Raw genomic sequence first — 16693 nt, 5'->3', positions numbered from 1 at the left:
GATCCAGTAGTCTCACTTCTGGGCATATACCTAGAGAAAAATATAATTCAAAAAGACACATGCACCCAATGTTTATAGCAGCAGTATTTACAATAGCCAAGACATGGAAACAACCCAAATGTCCATCAACAGATGACTGGAGAAAGAAGATGTGATAGATAGATAGATAGGTAGATAATGGAATACTACTCAGCCATAAAAAAAGAATAAAATAATGCCATTTGCAGCAATATGGATGGACCTGGAGATCATCATTCTAAGTGAAGTAAGCCAGAAAGAAAGAAAAATGCCATATGATATCACTTATATGTGGAATCTTAAGAAAAAGGACACAAATGAACTAATTATAACAGATGATTGATTTCTTGATTACATGGAAGCATATTTGACTGTCCTTTATGATTGGATTACTGCATTCTGTTGATTCTTATTTTGTGGTTGGCTTTATTTCTTTGATAACTTTGTAAGTTAAAGAAGCTAAAGCTATAAACTTAGAAACAATAAACAGTACATATATGTAAATTTTTTAAAATATGTACAGAATATTGTATATATGTATTTACATGCAATATATTGTATATGGGCAAATTACATCAATTTTACCTAGTAAAACTGAAAAATGAAAAAATTAATTAAATAAAATAAAAGGACCAGCTACTTAATTTGTGAGGCCCCTTATTCAAAAATTACTAGCAATTTCAAGACAGCAACAGTGGAGAACATTAAACCAAGCATGGGGACTTTCTAAACATGGGGCCTTGCTATAAACTTTGTGTCCTCCAAAATTAATATGTTGAAAACCTAATGCCCTAGGTGATGGTATTAGGAGATAGGGCTTTTGGTGGTGATGAGGTCATGAGGGCAGAGCCCTCATGAATGGAATTTGTGCCCTTATAAAGGAGGCCCCAGAAAGATTTCTTGCCTTTTATGCCCTGTGTGGACACTGCAAGAAGGCTCTCACTATGAACCAGGAAAAGAGCTCTCGCCAGAACATGATGATGCTGGTGCCTTGATTTTGGACTTTCGAGCCTCCAGAACTGTAAGAAATAAATTTACTTCTGAAAATTCTGAAATTTCTGATAGTTAAATTCTATTGTTTATAAGCTACTCATCCCGTTGTATTTTGTTATAGCAGCCCAAACTGACTAAGACAGGCCCTAAAGATGAAAGTGCAGATTTGTTTGAGTAAGAGAAGAGTAAGTGACAGAAAAAATAATATGATGAGAGACTTGCAGTGCGCTCTTTAAGCTAAGGGGAATCAGTTCCTGACCTCTCAAAAACCTTGAAAAGCTTACTAAGGGTAACTTGAGCATTCACTATGTCCCAGGCACTTGCTATGTGCTGGAGAAACAGCAGTGAATAAAACTGACTTGATCCCTGTTCTCACACAATTTAAAATGTAGTGGAAGAGACAGGTATTAAAACAGGTAAACTATTAAAAAAAAAATCAAATGTGAAGATATGGAAGCGATACGAGCAGATTTAGGGGGAAGTTAACCTAGTCTGGAGTTCAGTGACCTAAGATGGTGACCTTTATGTGGTGACCCACTCCAGTCAGACTTTAGCACTCACCTCTCCACCAAAACTGCTTTTACCAAGGTCCCTAATGACCTCCATGGTGCCAAATCCAGCCATCAGTTTCCATCCACAGTTGACTTCTACCACCAGCAGCATTTAATCACTCTCTCCCTTAAAATAGCATCTTCACTGGACCTCCAGGGCACCAGGCTCTTCTGATTTTCCACCAGCCTCCTTGGTTACAACTTCTTAGGCTCTTTTGACGATTTCTTCTAAATTCTCTCAACCTCTAAATATTAAAGCAGCAGTTCTCAAAATGGAGTCTGAGGACTCCTGAGACTTTTCCAGGGGGTAGTAAGATAAAAACTATTTTCATAATAATACTAAAATACCATTTGCCTATTTCAGTCCCAATCTCTCATGGTGTACAATAGAGAGCTCCACAGGCGGATGTCTAATATCGCATCAAACAGAATGCAGAAGCAAAGATGAGCTACCTTGTATTAAGCCAGACATTAAAGAAATTTGCAAAAATGCAAAACAATGACACTTCTCCCCCTCAATTTTCTTTTGTTTTAGAAAACAAGAGTGTAAAAGGATCTTGAGATCAAAAAGTTTAAGAACTGCTGTTAGAGTGTCCCAGGACTCCATCCTTGGACCTCTTTTTCTTTCTGCCAGCAGCCCATTGGTGATCTCATCCAGTCTTTTAGCTTTAAATATGCTGACAACTCCAGGTTTGTATCTCAACCTGAAGCTTTCTCTCTGAATTCTAAACTCCCAGATCTGGCTCCCTACTTGATACCTCCACATGGATATCCAGCAGACATCTAGGCATCTCACACTTTAAATGTCTATTTGACCAAAACCAGTTTCCTGATACAGCTGTCCAAACTTGCCAATCTCATAGTTTTCTTCATTTCATGAATGGCAACTCCATTCTCTAGCTGTTTAGGCCAAAACTTTGGAGCCATACTTGACCATTTTACTTTTCTTACACGTTTCTGATTCCTCAGCAAATCTTGTACCTCTATCTTCTAAATATGTTCAGAATCCACCAACTTTTCACCATCTCCACTGTTACCATCCTGAGTCAAGCCATCAACATCACTTAGCTTGAATTTCACAGGAGCCTCCTAACTGGTCTCCCTACTTCTGCCCCTTGCCTCCCTCAGTTCAGTCTCAATTCAGCAGCTGGAGTGATCCTGTTATAATATAAGTCCAAACATGTCACTCCTACTCTACCCAAAACCCTCCAGTGGCTCCTATCTCACTCAGAGTAAAAGGCAAGGTCCTTATAAGGGACTTCAGAGCTCACCTGCCCCCACACACTCCTCTGACACACTGGCCTCTTAACTATTCCTAGAACACGTCAGGCAGGCTCTTGCCTTAGGGCTTTCGCTTTCTGCCTGGAATACACTCCTCCAAATAGCTGCCTGACTCACTCCCTCACCTCCCCCAGGTCTTTGCTCAGTTGTCACTTTCTTGGTGAGGCTTCCTCTTGGCCACCCTATCTAAAATTGCAATCCCTTCCCTCAACATCCCATCTTTCCTTTGTTGCTTTATTTTTCTCCCTAGAGTGTATCACCATCTGACATATTAAGTCATATAGTATACATTAATATATATTTTTAAATTATTTTCTCTTGTCTTCCTCCTACTAGAATTTAAGCCCCACAAGGGATAAAACTTTTGTCTGTTTTGTTCAGTGATATGTCTCTGGTGTCTAGAATATTTCTAGAATAGGACCTGAAGGACACAGCAGGTCCCTCGATAAATGTGTTAAATGAATGAAAGAATGGATATATGGAATCTATAGAAAAGCACTGACAAGGTTGATGGGGAGAGAAGAAAAGAGTGATTCTAGACAAGTGGACAAGCAAGTTTGAAAGCCCGAAGTGCCACTCTAGGAAAAGAAGTTCTGTGATTTAGGAGCTGTGAAGTAGGCAGAGGCCGGCCAGACAAGGTTTTATAAGCCCTCAGACTTTATTGTGAGGGAATGGGGTACCACAAAGGATTTCAGACAAAGAGATAAGATGATCATATTTTGGTTTTTTTTTTTTAATTCACTTTGAAAAAAAGCAAATTGTAAAGCAGTGCACATAAATTTTTAAAAAAATATATATAAAGCCGTGCACATAATACCTCATTTATGTTTGAACAATGTATACATATTCGTTTTAATGCTATTTTCTCATAGCAGCTGAGCCATTTAAAATGTATCATTTGTTCAAAACCCTCCAGTTCTTCCTATTTCACTCTAAATAAAATCTTCCTGATCTTGCACAGCCACCTCAGACCCATCTTTGGCTTTTCCTCTCCATCTTTCCACTTCAGCCCACACTGGAGTCCTAGATGTTCCCATAAAGCAAGGAAGCACTTTCCTTCCTCAGGGCCTTGGCATTTCCAATTTCACCTGCTTGGAATGGTCTTCTCCCAGATAGCCCCTTAGCACACTCCATGGATTTCTTCATTCAGATCTCTGCTCAAATATCACCTTGTCCAAGAGGCTTTCCCTAATGACCCTTTGTAAAATAACACTAGCACCTCTGTCCCTTCCCTCCCCTCTCCATCTTATTTCTTAACCCTACTGTACTTCTTAACATTTGTCACCACCTAACACATTAGGTATTTCAACATCACCAGGTCAGAGAGGCCTTCCCTGACCACACCCCCCACACCCCAGTCACTCTCCACCACGTAACTGCATTTCTCTCCTTTAAAGCACTCATCCCTCTCTAGAATTGTCTTGTTTGTCTACCGGTTTATTTTCTGTCTCCTCTATTAGACTATAAGTTCCATGAGGACAGGAATCTTATCTGACTTTTTCACTTCTTTAATAATTTAGCACAGTATGTGGAAGATAAAATGAACTTTAAAAATATTTGGAGAAAGAATGAGTGGCCACAGATATAGGAGGAAAGACAGTGTCATCAAAGCCAAGGACTTGGTCGCTGATGTCAGTTGATGACATTTGGGTTGAAACTTCAGGTTTCAACTTACTTCAGGTTGCTGAACATAGTGTACATAATCATGAGAGTTAAGCTGCATCAGGAATGTTAAGGAATGCTGTACACCAGAACTGACACAACATTGTAAACTGACTATACTTCAATTAAAAAAAAAATGTTAAGGAAGTCGGGAGGCTATAGCTCAGTGGCAGAGTGCATGCTTAGTGTGCATGAGGTCCTGGGTTCAATCCCCAGTACCTCCATTAAAAGGAAAAAAAAAAAGAGAATGTTAAGGAAAAAACAGTCCAAAAAGTCAGCAAGACTTTATGGAGTGTTCTGGAAAGTAACACAAAATAATGTCAAAATGTCAATAAAGATGAATCATCACAGATCATTTTAGAGGTTCTCTACATTATGAGCACTTTATTATTTATCTTCATGTGCTGGTAGATAGCTTTACAGTTTACAAAGCACTTTCTTGAATATTATCTCATTTGAGGAAGGTAGAACCAAAATGAGTAAATATACAAGAATGATGAAGAACTGACTTGGCAGCTTTGAAATAAAACTCTGGAAAATTTTTACCTCTTGTTGTTGCCATGAAATGATGAGCACCCCCTCCTGCATTAAGTCTCACAGAAGAGACCAAAGGGACTCTTGGATTAGCCTGGGGAAAGCTAACAAAAGGGGCAGATTTGGACAGAAGTCAGTAAAAACCAAAGGTAAAACCAAAGTGTGGGAGCACATCAGGGTCAAAGGCAATTGATCCCTGCTGGCTCTGGTGGTCTTTCCATTCCTTTTCAGATGGCTAGGGGAGAGCAGTAAAGCCCTACCACCCTGGCAGTTTTGTCTATTAGCTTAGCTAATGTATTTTCCTCATTTCTGAGTAGCTCAGTAATTTCACAACTCTGGCTGCACCTTAGAATAACCTGGAGAGCTTTTTGAAAATATGATACCCAAGCACCACCCTAGAGACTCAGATTCATCTATTCTTTGGGAGGAACTAAACACTTTAAATATCTACCCTGGTGATTCTACTGTGCAGCTGGAGTTGAGAATCACTGATAACCATTCTAAGACTGGACAGAAAATTAAGTCAAGTATACTGAAAACTTATTCATTAATTCATTTGCTCATACAATAATAATTATTTTAATGCTCAATGACTAAAAGTAATAATAGCTTATACTTACTAAATCTCCGGTAAATGCTAAGACCTTCACATGTCATCCAAGCCTCACAACAATACTAAGGTAGTTACTATTGTATTCCTCATTCTACGAATGAGAAAACAGAGGCTTGGGTCACACTGAAAGTATGTGGTAATGCGGGGACCCATATCTGCCAAAATCCAGAACCACGCTCTCAACCTCACCCCACTTAGCCTCTAAAATGTCAATGGCTTTTAAAAACTCTTTGTTGAAAAGCAACATTCAAATAGTTTTCACTTCAGACTATATTGTGATGGAGGTAATTTAAATCCCAGTTATTATGCTCTATACATTATGTCTTTTTGCACAGCTTCAAGCAGTGTGACAAGCAGTGCTGGCTGGGGGCTTTGGGGGTGTGTGGTGGGGGTGAGGGTGCTAGGACAGGGGCTTACTTATATCCTTTCTAGGCTTCTTATAATAGAGGATGTTGGTTTTAACCAGTGAGTTAAGTTTTAAATAAAAGAACCAGACTTTGGCCCTTGACACTTATGAAACATGTGTAAGGTTCTCTAGATTCATGCTATTCATCTTCCCTGCAGAAACTAAAATCAAGATTTAGTTTTTAAAATCAGTCAGCAGTGGGTGTTCATGATTCTTTCCTCTGTGATATGATCAAAGATGTGTACACAAAAACAAACACCCCCCCCTTCATGCTCATATTTTTGTTGATAACAATGGAGAAGAAAACCTGAAAAGAAAAAAGTTAAAGACTGTGACAACCAAGCACAATCATATCTAAAAAGAACTCATTTAAAAAGGGAAGGAGATGGAAGAGGGGTGTTGTGCTTTATTCTTCTTTTTAAAATATCAGTGGGCTTTATTATGGAAACCTGGTCCTTTGTATTCACCATTCTAAAAATTCTTTTTTTGTCTGGCACTTTTAGATTTTTATAGGAGTATGGAAAGTGCTATCAAAATAAGAATTGTCACATTGTAATATAAACTGAATTAAATTAATATACTTTAAATTTCATATGTATTGGTGAATGAGTCATTTGTCTCCATTCATTGCTTCTGTTGCTTAACAACAATTTTTCTCAATTCCAAGAAACTTTGAGAAAAAGAAAACCTGTTAAAACAGAGCAGATAGATACTTCTGCCAAGAATCTTTACATGCTCACATATGTCCCCATATGGGCATTCTGAATATAGGAGAACATGAAGTGAAAGCCAGGACAGCCTTTGTCTTTGGTTTACCCAGAGTGAAACTGATTCTGGGCTGACTAGAGTCAGGTGGTCTGTATAGGCCTGATATTCTCAGACTCCAGAGCCACAGAGGAGTCTGGCAAACCTACACTGCATCCTGTCTCCTTCCATCCATTCGAACTAGTCCAGCTTCTTTATTTCTTTAATTACAGTAACTCACTCTTCTGTCTGCGTATGCGTTTGGCAGGACCTGCCCCTCCATTACAGAAGGCTATTACCATATTCATTCATTTATTTGCTCAGTCAACAAATACTTTGGAGCACCTACTCTGTGGCATGCATTGTACTAGACCCTGGAGATACAGAAGTGGACAGCCCTCATGAAATTTACCTTCTAGAGAGGGAGAAAGACAATAAGTAGGTAACAATTAAATGAACAATATGATTCCAGATACAGTAAGTGCTAAGAGTGATCAGGAGGAGGCGTGCTCATTTAGACAGAAAGGTCAGGAAAGGCCTCCCTGAAAAGGTGATCTGAGCTGTGAGGCCTGATGACCAGAATGAGCTCTGTGATGGGGCAGAATGTCCCAGAGGAGGAGATAGCAAGTGTAAAGGCCCTAGAGTGGGACTAAGCCTGGCATATTCAAGAAATCCAAGGGAGGCAAGTGTGCTAAGGGGGTATTAAATGAGGAAAAGATAGTACTACATACGGTCTAAGGAGTATGTAGAGCCCAAATCATGTAGGACCTTGTAGGTGATGGTAAGGAGTCTGGGTTGTCCTATAAGACTAATGGCAAACCCCTGGGGGATTAAGAAATGGAGTAACCGTGACCTGATTTGCATTTTTAAAAGGTCACTTGACTGCTGTATTAAGAATAAAGTGTAAGAGAACATGAGTGAATGCCTGTCATCATTCATTTATTAATCTATTCAAAAATAGTTTTGATACTCAGCCATAAAAAATAATAAAATAATGCCAATTGCAGCAACATGGATGAACATGGAGAATGTCATTCTAAGTGAATAAGCCAGAAAGAGAAAGACAAATACCACATGATATCACTTATATATGGAATCTAAATAAATAAATAAATAAATAAATAAATAAATAAATAAAAGACAGATGAACTTATTTACAAAACAGAAACAGACTCACAGACATAGAAGACAAACTTATGGTTACCAGGAGGGGAAGGGGTTGAGAAGGGATAAACTGGGAGTTTGAGATTTGCAGATACTAACTAATATATTATAAAATAGATAAACAAGTTTATCCCTATAGTACAGGGAACCATTTTCAATATCTTGTAGTAACCTATGGTGAAGAATGATATGAGAACACATGTTACGTATGTTCCTATGTGACTGAAGTATTATGCTGTACACCAGAAATTGACACATTATAAACTGATTATACTTCAATAAAAATATATTTAAAAAATTTTTTGAGTGCCTAATTGCCAGACAGTGTGCCAAGCATGGGGATATCATGGTGAGCAAGACATCATTCCTCCCTTCAAGGAGCTTACAAAACAGCTGGAGAGACAGAGAGGTACATAGGCTCTTATAATATAATGAGCTAAGTGCTTAACTGGGAATAATCTCCATTTGTTAAGGGAACCCAGAGGAATTCATTCACTCATTCATTTAGTGAATATTTATGTGCCAAGCCCTTGGGATACAATGGTGAACTAAACAGACAAGGTACATACCCCCATGTGTTTTACAGATTAGTAGAGGAGACGGCCATCAGTTAGACACTCTCATAGACATATCATTACCCATTGTGATATGAGCTATGAAAGAAAAACAATATGAGAATGTATAGAGAGGAGCTTGGATTAGTCTAGAAAGACTCAGGAGGCCAGAAGGATGAACTGCAGATAAATAGTTAAGTAGGTAAAAAAAGAGATGATTGTCAATCATGCATCAATAAAACTGGAAAAAAAAGAGGGGAAGAGTGCCGCGGGCCCACTGAGCCCTAATTCAAGCTCAGTGGGTCAGGAAAGACTTTCTGACATCTAAGCTGAGTCCTGAAAGATGAGTAGGAGTTAGCCAGGTGAAGGAGTGTTGGAGGTGAAGGGAAGCCATTCCAGAGCAAGGGAAGAGCTTGTGCAAAAGCATGGAGGCAATAAAACAGAGTAAATTCTGAGGGAAAGCAAGATGTTCAATATGGCTAGGCTGTAGATTAGAAAGGCACAGCAGGGTCAAAGAGAATGGAAAAGCAAGCACATTAGAATCATGACATACTAATAAATTCTTTTGACTGTTAAAGGATTTTAAGCAAGAGAGTGACCAGGCCAGACTGAGTATTAGAAACTTCTCTGGACACTAAGAGGAGACTGAGCTGAGCCCCCACAACATGCCACCCTTCAGCACAGCAGATCCTACTAGAAGTAGGCATCACGCCATCAGTGAAATCCCTCTTGGGGTTTTCTGAGTTGAGTGAAGTCCAATTTAGCAAATGACATTGGACCCTATTACTCTTTCTCCCCAGTGCCCACAGCCCAGCCCAGGACCAGCAGGAGTCATGAATTCAGAAGACATCTGCCTGTTGTGCTGAGCAAAAACCTATCAGTACCTCCAAGACTGGGCACAGCAGTTTCCTCTGCCTCATGGACCACAATGCAGAGCAAGGTCCCTTAGATCTCAATGGCTTATTCCTTTCATTAATTTGCTTAAGGTGAGGCTATGACCTCCTGACTGCTATCATTTGTCCTCAGCATTTTGCTCTTACCTTGAGCTTTTAGCCAAACATCTGGCTCTCTAGACCAAAGCCCTTTTTACCTGGTGGTTAGCAATGTCTTCTGACTGCCCTGCCCACCAAGGGGTCTTTAGGTTTAGAGGGTGGGGAGAAGTTGTCCTGTGTCTTCACTGAGTCTGAAGCCCAGGAGACTAGGGTGAGATTTCCAAAATGTGGCCAAGGCAGGTGCTCCCTGCCTAAAATGGCTTATCATTGTTACAGGACAAAACCTAAATAGTTTAGCCTGGCTGATAGGGCTTTGGGATCTGCTACTTTCTACTAACTGTTCCCCTGCCTGGTGGACTCTCCCCCCGATCTCCCTATGGCAGCGCCTTCTAATCATTCAGGTCTCAACTCAAATGCCACCTCCTCAATTTGGCCTCTCTGATCACCCACTCTAAGGTAGCTGGATAGTCACTCTCTATCCCATTACCCCATTGTATTTTCTTCATAGCACATGTCCCCAACCAAAATTACTCACTTGTTTGTCTCCTTACTTATTGTTCGTCTTTTCCCTCTATGATGTGATCTGACATCTTGGACTTTGTCTGTCTAGCTCGCTGTTTTATCCCCCTTACCTAGAATAATGTTCTGGCACATAGTAGGTGCTGAATGAATAAATGGTGCTGGCTTCTCTTTCCAACCTCATCCCATTCTATTCCTGCATTCATTCCCTGAGCTTTGGAGGGACAGAGGTTTATGGATGTCTTCAGACTGCCTCGCTAGTCAAAGCCTCTAATTCCCTCAGCCTGGAACAACTTTCCTCCTGTCCTCACCACCCACCTTCTCACCCCAACATTTATTCTCTCTTTTCTTCCAGATTCTAAAATCCTCCAGATATTCATGCCTGGTACACACCTCTGTCAAGGCTTATCTCACAGTATTGCAATGGCATATGTTTACCTGTCATCTACCCCATCTTCCCATATCTGTGAACTCCTAAAGGAAGGCATCCATTCACCTCCTTATCCCTAGCACACAACACAATAACCAACACACAGTAAGGCACTTCATTAATGTTTGCTGACTGACTAGATGGAGAAATGCAGTTGAGAGAAACATGGATTAGGAAATCATGGTCATTTTTATGGCAGTGGTAGGAGAGGTTGTCACAAATTTAGACCTACAGTGGAGAGGCAGCCCCTTCCTATGGGCCAAACCAGGAAAATAACACCATATTAAATTCTGATTACTAAGAGCAAAAGGCAATGGGTGTGGCCAGAAAGATCTGACTTCTCATCATCCATGTACTCCCCAGTGGACAAAAGCAATAAATTCATAGGTGAGAAGTACAGGAGCATTCTCACCATCAACTCTGGCGGGATCAATCAAAGAGGCCTGGGAGAAGTGCCAGCTAAAGTCTGCACAGTGCTTTCCACTCCTCCAAGTATGTCCTCAAACCTTGTCTCACTAAGGTCTAGGGGGAAGGAAAGTAGGTTTCATACTACCAAAGACACTCTGAGAGGTTCAGCAGCTTGTCCAAGGAGACATCCCCAGGAGTGAGCTGCTCTATAGCTGTGCCTTTATTGTGCTATTTGGGAGCCCTTAACATGCTCATCCAAGCTTTAGTTGCTAAGCTCCTAGAAGTCTGTATAATTATTGTCTAAAATACAGAACAGCAGAATGTGTAATTAGGCACTTTTAATAAAGTCCTTTTGGATGATGCTGACGCTGATGCTGATGATGCCAAAGATGAGGGCAATTTTGATAATGATGATGAAGAAGATGCCATCCTTGAGGACAAGGGCCAAAAGGGAACTCTTATCTTAGAACAGACAAGAGACAGTGCCACAGGCAAGGGCTGATCAGGATACAGCATTGTCTAGTAGTTGATCTGGACTCTCGAGTTGGACCACCAGTGGACCCCTCAGGGTTTTACTTCTAATTAGCTGTGTGGCCTCACCAAGCTTCAGTTTCCCCATCTCTAAACGTAGAGATTATTAGCTGACTCAGGTTGTTGGGAGGCTCTTCTGAAGTAATCAAATAAGCTCATTATCACAGAGCCTGTATTCACAGTAAATGCTTCATGATGATACTAGCAAATCTTACAAACAGCATTCTTTATGACTGGCAATGTTCTTAGCACTTTACATATATTATGTGATGTCATTATGTGATATCCTGTAAGGTAGAAACTATCATCACCCCTGTTTTATAGATAAAGAAACTAAGGCACAAACAGGGAGCTTGAATAATTTTCCCATAGTCACAGAGCCAAAAAATGCCAGAGCTGGGTGTTAAACTCAGGCAGTCTGATTCCAGAGGCATTACACAGCTGTGGTGGCTATGGTGATGTGCTGCTCAGATTTCCTTGAGAGAACTGCTGTAGTGAGCAGAGTTGAGCCATTTCTGCCCAACATGGGACTCCTCTGATAAGTGACTTTTTTGCATGTGTGGTAAAATATACATAGCACAAAGTTTACCATTTTAACCATTTTTGTTTGGTTGGCTTTTTTGAGGGAGGGAGGCAATTAGGTTTATTTCTTTATTTTTAGAGGCGGTACTGGGGATTGAACCCACGACCTCATGCATGTTAAGTATGCTCTCTACCACTTGAGCTACACCCACCCGCATTTTAACGATTTTTTAAGTGTACAGTTTAGTTGCACTAAGTGCATTTTTATTGTTGTGCAACCATTACCACCATTCATCTTCAGAACTTTTTCATCTTCCCAAAATGAAACTCTATACTCATTTAACATTAATCCCCATCCCCTACTCCCTCCCACCAAAGCTTCTGGCAACCACCTTCCTACTTTCTATCTGTATGAATGTGACTATTCTAGGTGCCTCATATAAGTAGAATCCTACAGTGTTTGTCCTTTTGTGACTGGCTTATTTTGCTTAGCATAATGCCTTCAAGGCTCACCTATGTTGTTTTGTGCCAGAATTCCCTTCCTTTTAAGATTGAATAAAAGTCTGTGTTTTGTATATATGATATTTTGTTTATTCTTTGATCTGATGGCCAATCTTTGCTCAGGACTCTCAGGCAGCCTGGCTGAGACTTTTTCAGAATGGCACTTCAGTCTGGAGCTCTTCCTACCCATTCCTCCCTTACTGCCTACCTCCTTTTCCAGATTGTCAAATCTTACTGTAGTCAGAAGATTCTCACTATCTTCCCCAGCTCCCTCTCCCTTTATTCCTCACAGATGCTCCCCCGTTAATCTCTCGCATGGCTAATCTCATCTTGGTGCCTATGTCTCAGAGGACCATACTGACACAATAGCTTCTTAATAAACATTATTTATCATTATCATTATTTATTGGGAAGGGGAAGAGCCATTTAAAGCAAATTTATAAAAAAGAATTTAGGACAGTTAGCATAATTGTGCATGGTATAGTCTTTTTTTTTAAACTTCTTTTGGTATACATATCTCATTGTAGAAAAGTTAGAAAACACACACATGTAAAAAGAAGAAAATTAAATTCACCTGTTATTGTACTATCCCAGACTGTTTTCAAGTATTACTGTTGTTAGTTTCATTTTGGGGTAGATCTCTCTAGATGTTTATATCTACATATGCAGTATCTGTTTCTTTTTTAAGAAAACTGGTTTCTTCCACAGGATGAAATGGGTGGAAATGACTATGGAGCTTGGACTGTATAAACTGACTTAACTTAGGAATGCATTCAGTCATTCATTCATTTAATACATATTTATTGAACAGCAACTAAATATCAGGCTCTGTTCTAGGCACAAGGGATGCAAGACAGACACAGCTTTCATCTGCAGAAAGCATACAATCTAGTAAAACCAAAGACACATCACTAGGCAATTACAATATAATTCTGTATATACTCAGAGCAAGGCCACCCAGCCCAACCTAGTTTCTTAGAGAAGGTGGTGTCTAAGTCAAGAATGGAAGGAGTTAACCAGGCAAAAGAGGAACTTTAAGAGGCATTGTAGGGCTAGAACTAGGCAAAGGATGTCATGCCCAGTAGGTTTGGCTGCAGCTAACTTTGCCCACAACTGCCAAAAAGGATTAATGACTGTGTGTGTGTGTGTGTGTGTGTGTGTGTGTGTGTGTGTGTGTAGCAGCCACTCAGACTGAGCAATGGATGTAAGACCTTAACCAGTCAAAGAATCTTGGGCAGAGGTTCTCAGTGAACACAGAGACCCAGGAACCCATCAGAAGAGAGTAGCTAACTGATCCCCAAACTTAGACTGGAAATACTGGCCAAGCATTAAGCTCTCTAAGGGCGGGGATGGCAGCTTCTTCATCTCTGTGGGATCTTTAGGCCCAAGAAAAATCCAAGTATAAAGAGGACCCTTGGTTGTAACTGGTGCCCATGGATCATTGTTTCTCAACCTAAAAACACCTCAGACCCTGGATGATTCTGGCATCAACATGAGGTATGGAGTCCAGAGCCTTGGAAGCAATGCAGAAAAATACGAAAGCCTAGCCTTTCCTTGAGAAGATCTGAATTATTTATCAACAGTAGTTGCAACACTGCCCATCACAGAAATTCCAAGAGAGGCTATAGATCAGCAGGAAGTGAATATTCTTTCAAATACTGTTTTGATGTTAATTTTTTTGATTAGCAGCGATCTACATATTATTTTCTGCATCCCATAATTCTTATTTATTTATTTTTTTAGAGGAGATACTGGGGATTGAATCCAGAACTTCATGCATGCTAAGCACACACTCTCCCATTTGAGCTATACCCTTCTCCCTGCATCCCATAAATCTTGTTGGCCAAGTTCTATTTTAGCATGCAGGTATAAATAAAATTATTCAATGAGATAATATCAAAAGAGCTCAAAGTGTACTGACAGGCACCACCATCTCATTAATGAGATGAATATCTTTAGGATGTGACTTGGGTTTAGGGGGAAAATAGTGACAGACAACCACAGTGTGGTATTTTTAGGCATGTAGGTGAGGCAGGCACCCACATGTGCCACCACATCCCTCTGAACAGTAAAGACAGCTCTCACTTCTCTTGGGCTGGGAGAGGGTGGGCTGAGATGACCTGGAAGTGCTTCCTCACTGTCAATGTCCTTGAGAGTCTTTGGAGCAAGCCCCTCACTTCACCTCCAAATTCAATACTTGGCAAAGCAGCTGCCAGCAAGTGGCCTAGGGGGTCAAGTTCCACCTCTCTGGTCAGTTAGCCTTGGCACTGAGATGGACAGGAACATGCCCAGTCCTGGCAGCTGGACCCCCTAAAATAGGCAACCACAAAGACCAGTACTGGCCAGGAGTCTGCATGTCTTTTGCACGCAAGAAATGTCACCACCTCCCTCAGGGACAGGCCTGGGTGGGGGTTGTCACTGGGTGGGTGAACACCCACTGGTCTTCTCAGTCTATTTGGCAGTCAGGGTAAAAATAACACCAGCCGCATCATTTTCCAAAATTAAGGGCGATGCTATAGCAAATGTATGCAGATGTATACAGACACAGATGGGAACAAGTGTATTTAATTGTAAATGAGTCAGAACGGAGCAAATGAGATTTCCCTTATATTTGGGTTCCAAAAATTACAGAGAAAATGTGCCTGAGGCAGAAACAAACCAAAAAAAAAAACCAACAACAAAAAAAAACCAGGGGTAGGTTATTGATGCAGAAGCCACATGGGAGGGAACCTTTGGCATCTAGAGCCTGGGGTGGTTGTGGTCTTCTCTGGGGGTTATGAAAGTGCCCTGGCTCCCAGAAGCCCTAAAGTGACCCAAGTACTAATGGGAGGAACACAGGCACAGATGGCAGGACCCACGGTACCTCAGTCTCATTTGACCTGTAGGTGCCAGAGGAAGTGGGGAAAGGAAGGGAGGGCTGTAATGGACTGTCCCCAAGGAGGGAGCCAAAAGCTCGCTTTTGTGACCTCAGGGAAACAAGCTGAGGCAGAGAAAAACATCCCTGCCGAGCTCCATGTGGCCAGAGAGAAAGGAATGACAACAGAATACTTCTTGTTTGGAAAGCACTATTTCTCCTCGACAGTTTAGGGAAGGCACTGAGTACAGTGCCAGGCTGTTGGTAGATGTTCAGTAAATACTAGAAGAAGGAAAAGACAGAGAAAGGATGGAAGGAAGGAAAAATATGTCCTCTTGCAAGTCCCTCCCATTCTGTAGACTGAAGTGATGCTGGAGGAAAGAGCCTCGGAAGCCAGAAGGCAGACTGCCAGTGTAAAAGGCATAGGCTTCAACAGACAAGAGTGTGCCCTTTCTCGGGGTCCAGGGGAATATGGGGGATGGGCCGGAAAGTGAGGCACATCTATCCTGCCAGACTTCCTACCTCCGTAAACTCATCTCCTCCACAGGCAGCAGTCTGGAATTCACATCTACCCCCTGCGCCTGAACAATTGTAATTTTTGCTCCACAGAGAACAGAAGAGATTGGTTTCACCACAGCCAGTGAGCTATCATTAAGGGCAGAAACCTGACAGGCAAGTTAGGAAGCTTTGTGCATCTGGGCCACTTCGGAGCGCAGCACCTCGAGAAATAAATGCCTGCAAGTAAATGAATATATGAAGGAAGCATGCAGTAATGAATGAACACAACAAAGACCCTTTCCCCACCCCAAAACGATCTCATTCTGTGGTTTGAGCCCTTTACCTCTCCCTCCCCAGGCTTGTTTCCTCTGTGTCCTGATGAGTCTCTGTCTCCCAACCTTGAGGAGCAGCAAACCCAGCTTTTTTCCTCTGGTCCAGCTCCCTGGCAGCAGGATTCCAGGAAGGCACGGAGCACAAAGGCTCCTCTTGGGGAAAGGGCAAAGGGAGCTTTCATCTACCGCCAGCCTGCATTCTTTGTTCATCACTTTTGCAGTACTTGCATTCTCACCACAGAAAGCCCAGAGGGCTAGGTTGGCCTTCTGGACTTTTGACCCAAGCCTCACCTCGCATCCACCCTCCTAACTCCCCCATCTCCACTCTCCCCCTACCCCACTCCCAGGATTTCAGCCTTGAAGAAAGCTAATACTGTGTGTCTGGTGGTCTGCAGTCAGCTCCAGGGAGGGTTCTGAGTACCACACACCCAGGGGAGCATATGTCTCAGCTCTGCAGGTCCCCTGAGCCACTCCTGCTAGTTGCCAGCAGATACGGAAACTAAAGAGGAAACTGAAGAAATGCCGCACAGCATCACCCAGCACAGCTGTGAGCAGCCCAGCACTGTCACTGAAGCTCCAGTCTGCC

General features: G+C 41.5%; 1 non-coding gene across 1 annotated transcript; it reads left to right on the top strand.

Annotated features, from left to right (window-relative positions):
• Positions 1-4656: 4656 nt before the first annotated feature.
• On the top strand, positions 4657-4729 carry TRNAT-AGU (transfer RNA threonine (anticodon AGU)). Its single transcript has one exon. It is a non-coding gene; the product is annotated as a tRNA-Thr (tRNA).
• The last annotated feature ends 11964 nt before the right edge of the window (positions 4730-16693 follow it).

Source organism: Camelus bactrianus, chromosome 3, assembly GCF_048773025.1.
Source record: "Camelus bactrianus isolate YW-2024 breed Bactrian camel chromosome 3, ASM4877302v1, whole genome shotgun sequence".
Classification (NCBI taxonomy): domain Eukaryota; kingdom Metazoa; phylum Chordata; class Mammalia; order Artiodactyla; family Camelidae; genus Camelus; species Camelus bactrianus.
The sequence above is the reverse complement of the archived record's forward strand: the minus strand, read 5'-3'. Positions and strand labels throughout refer to the sequence as shown.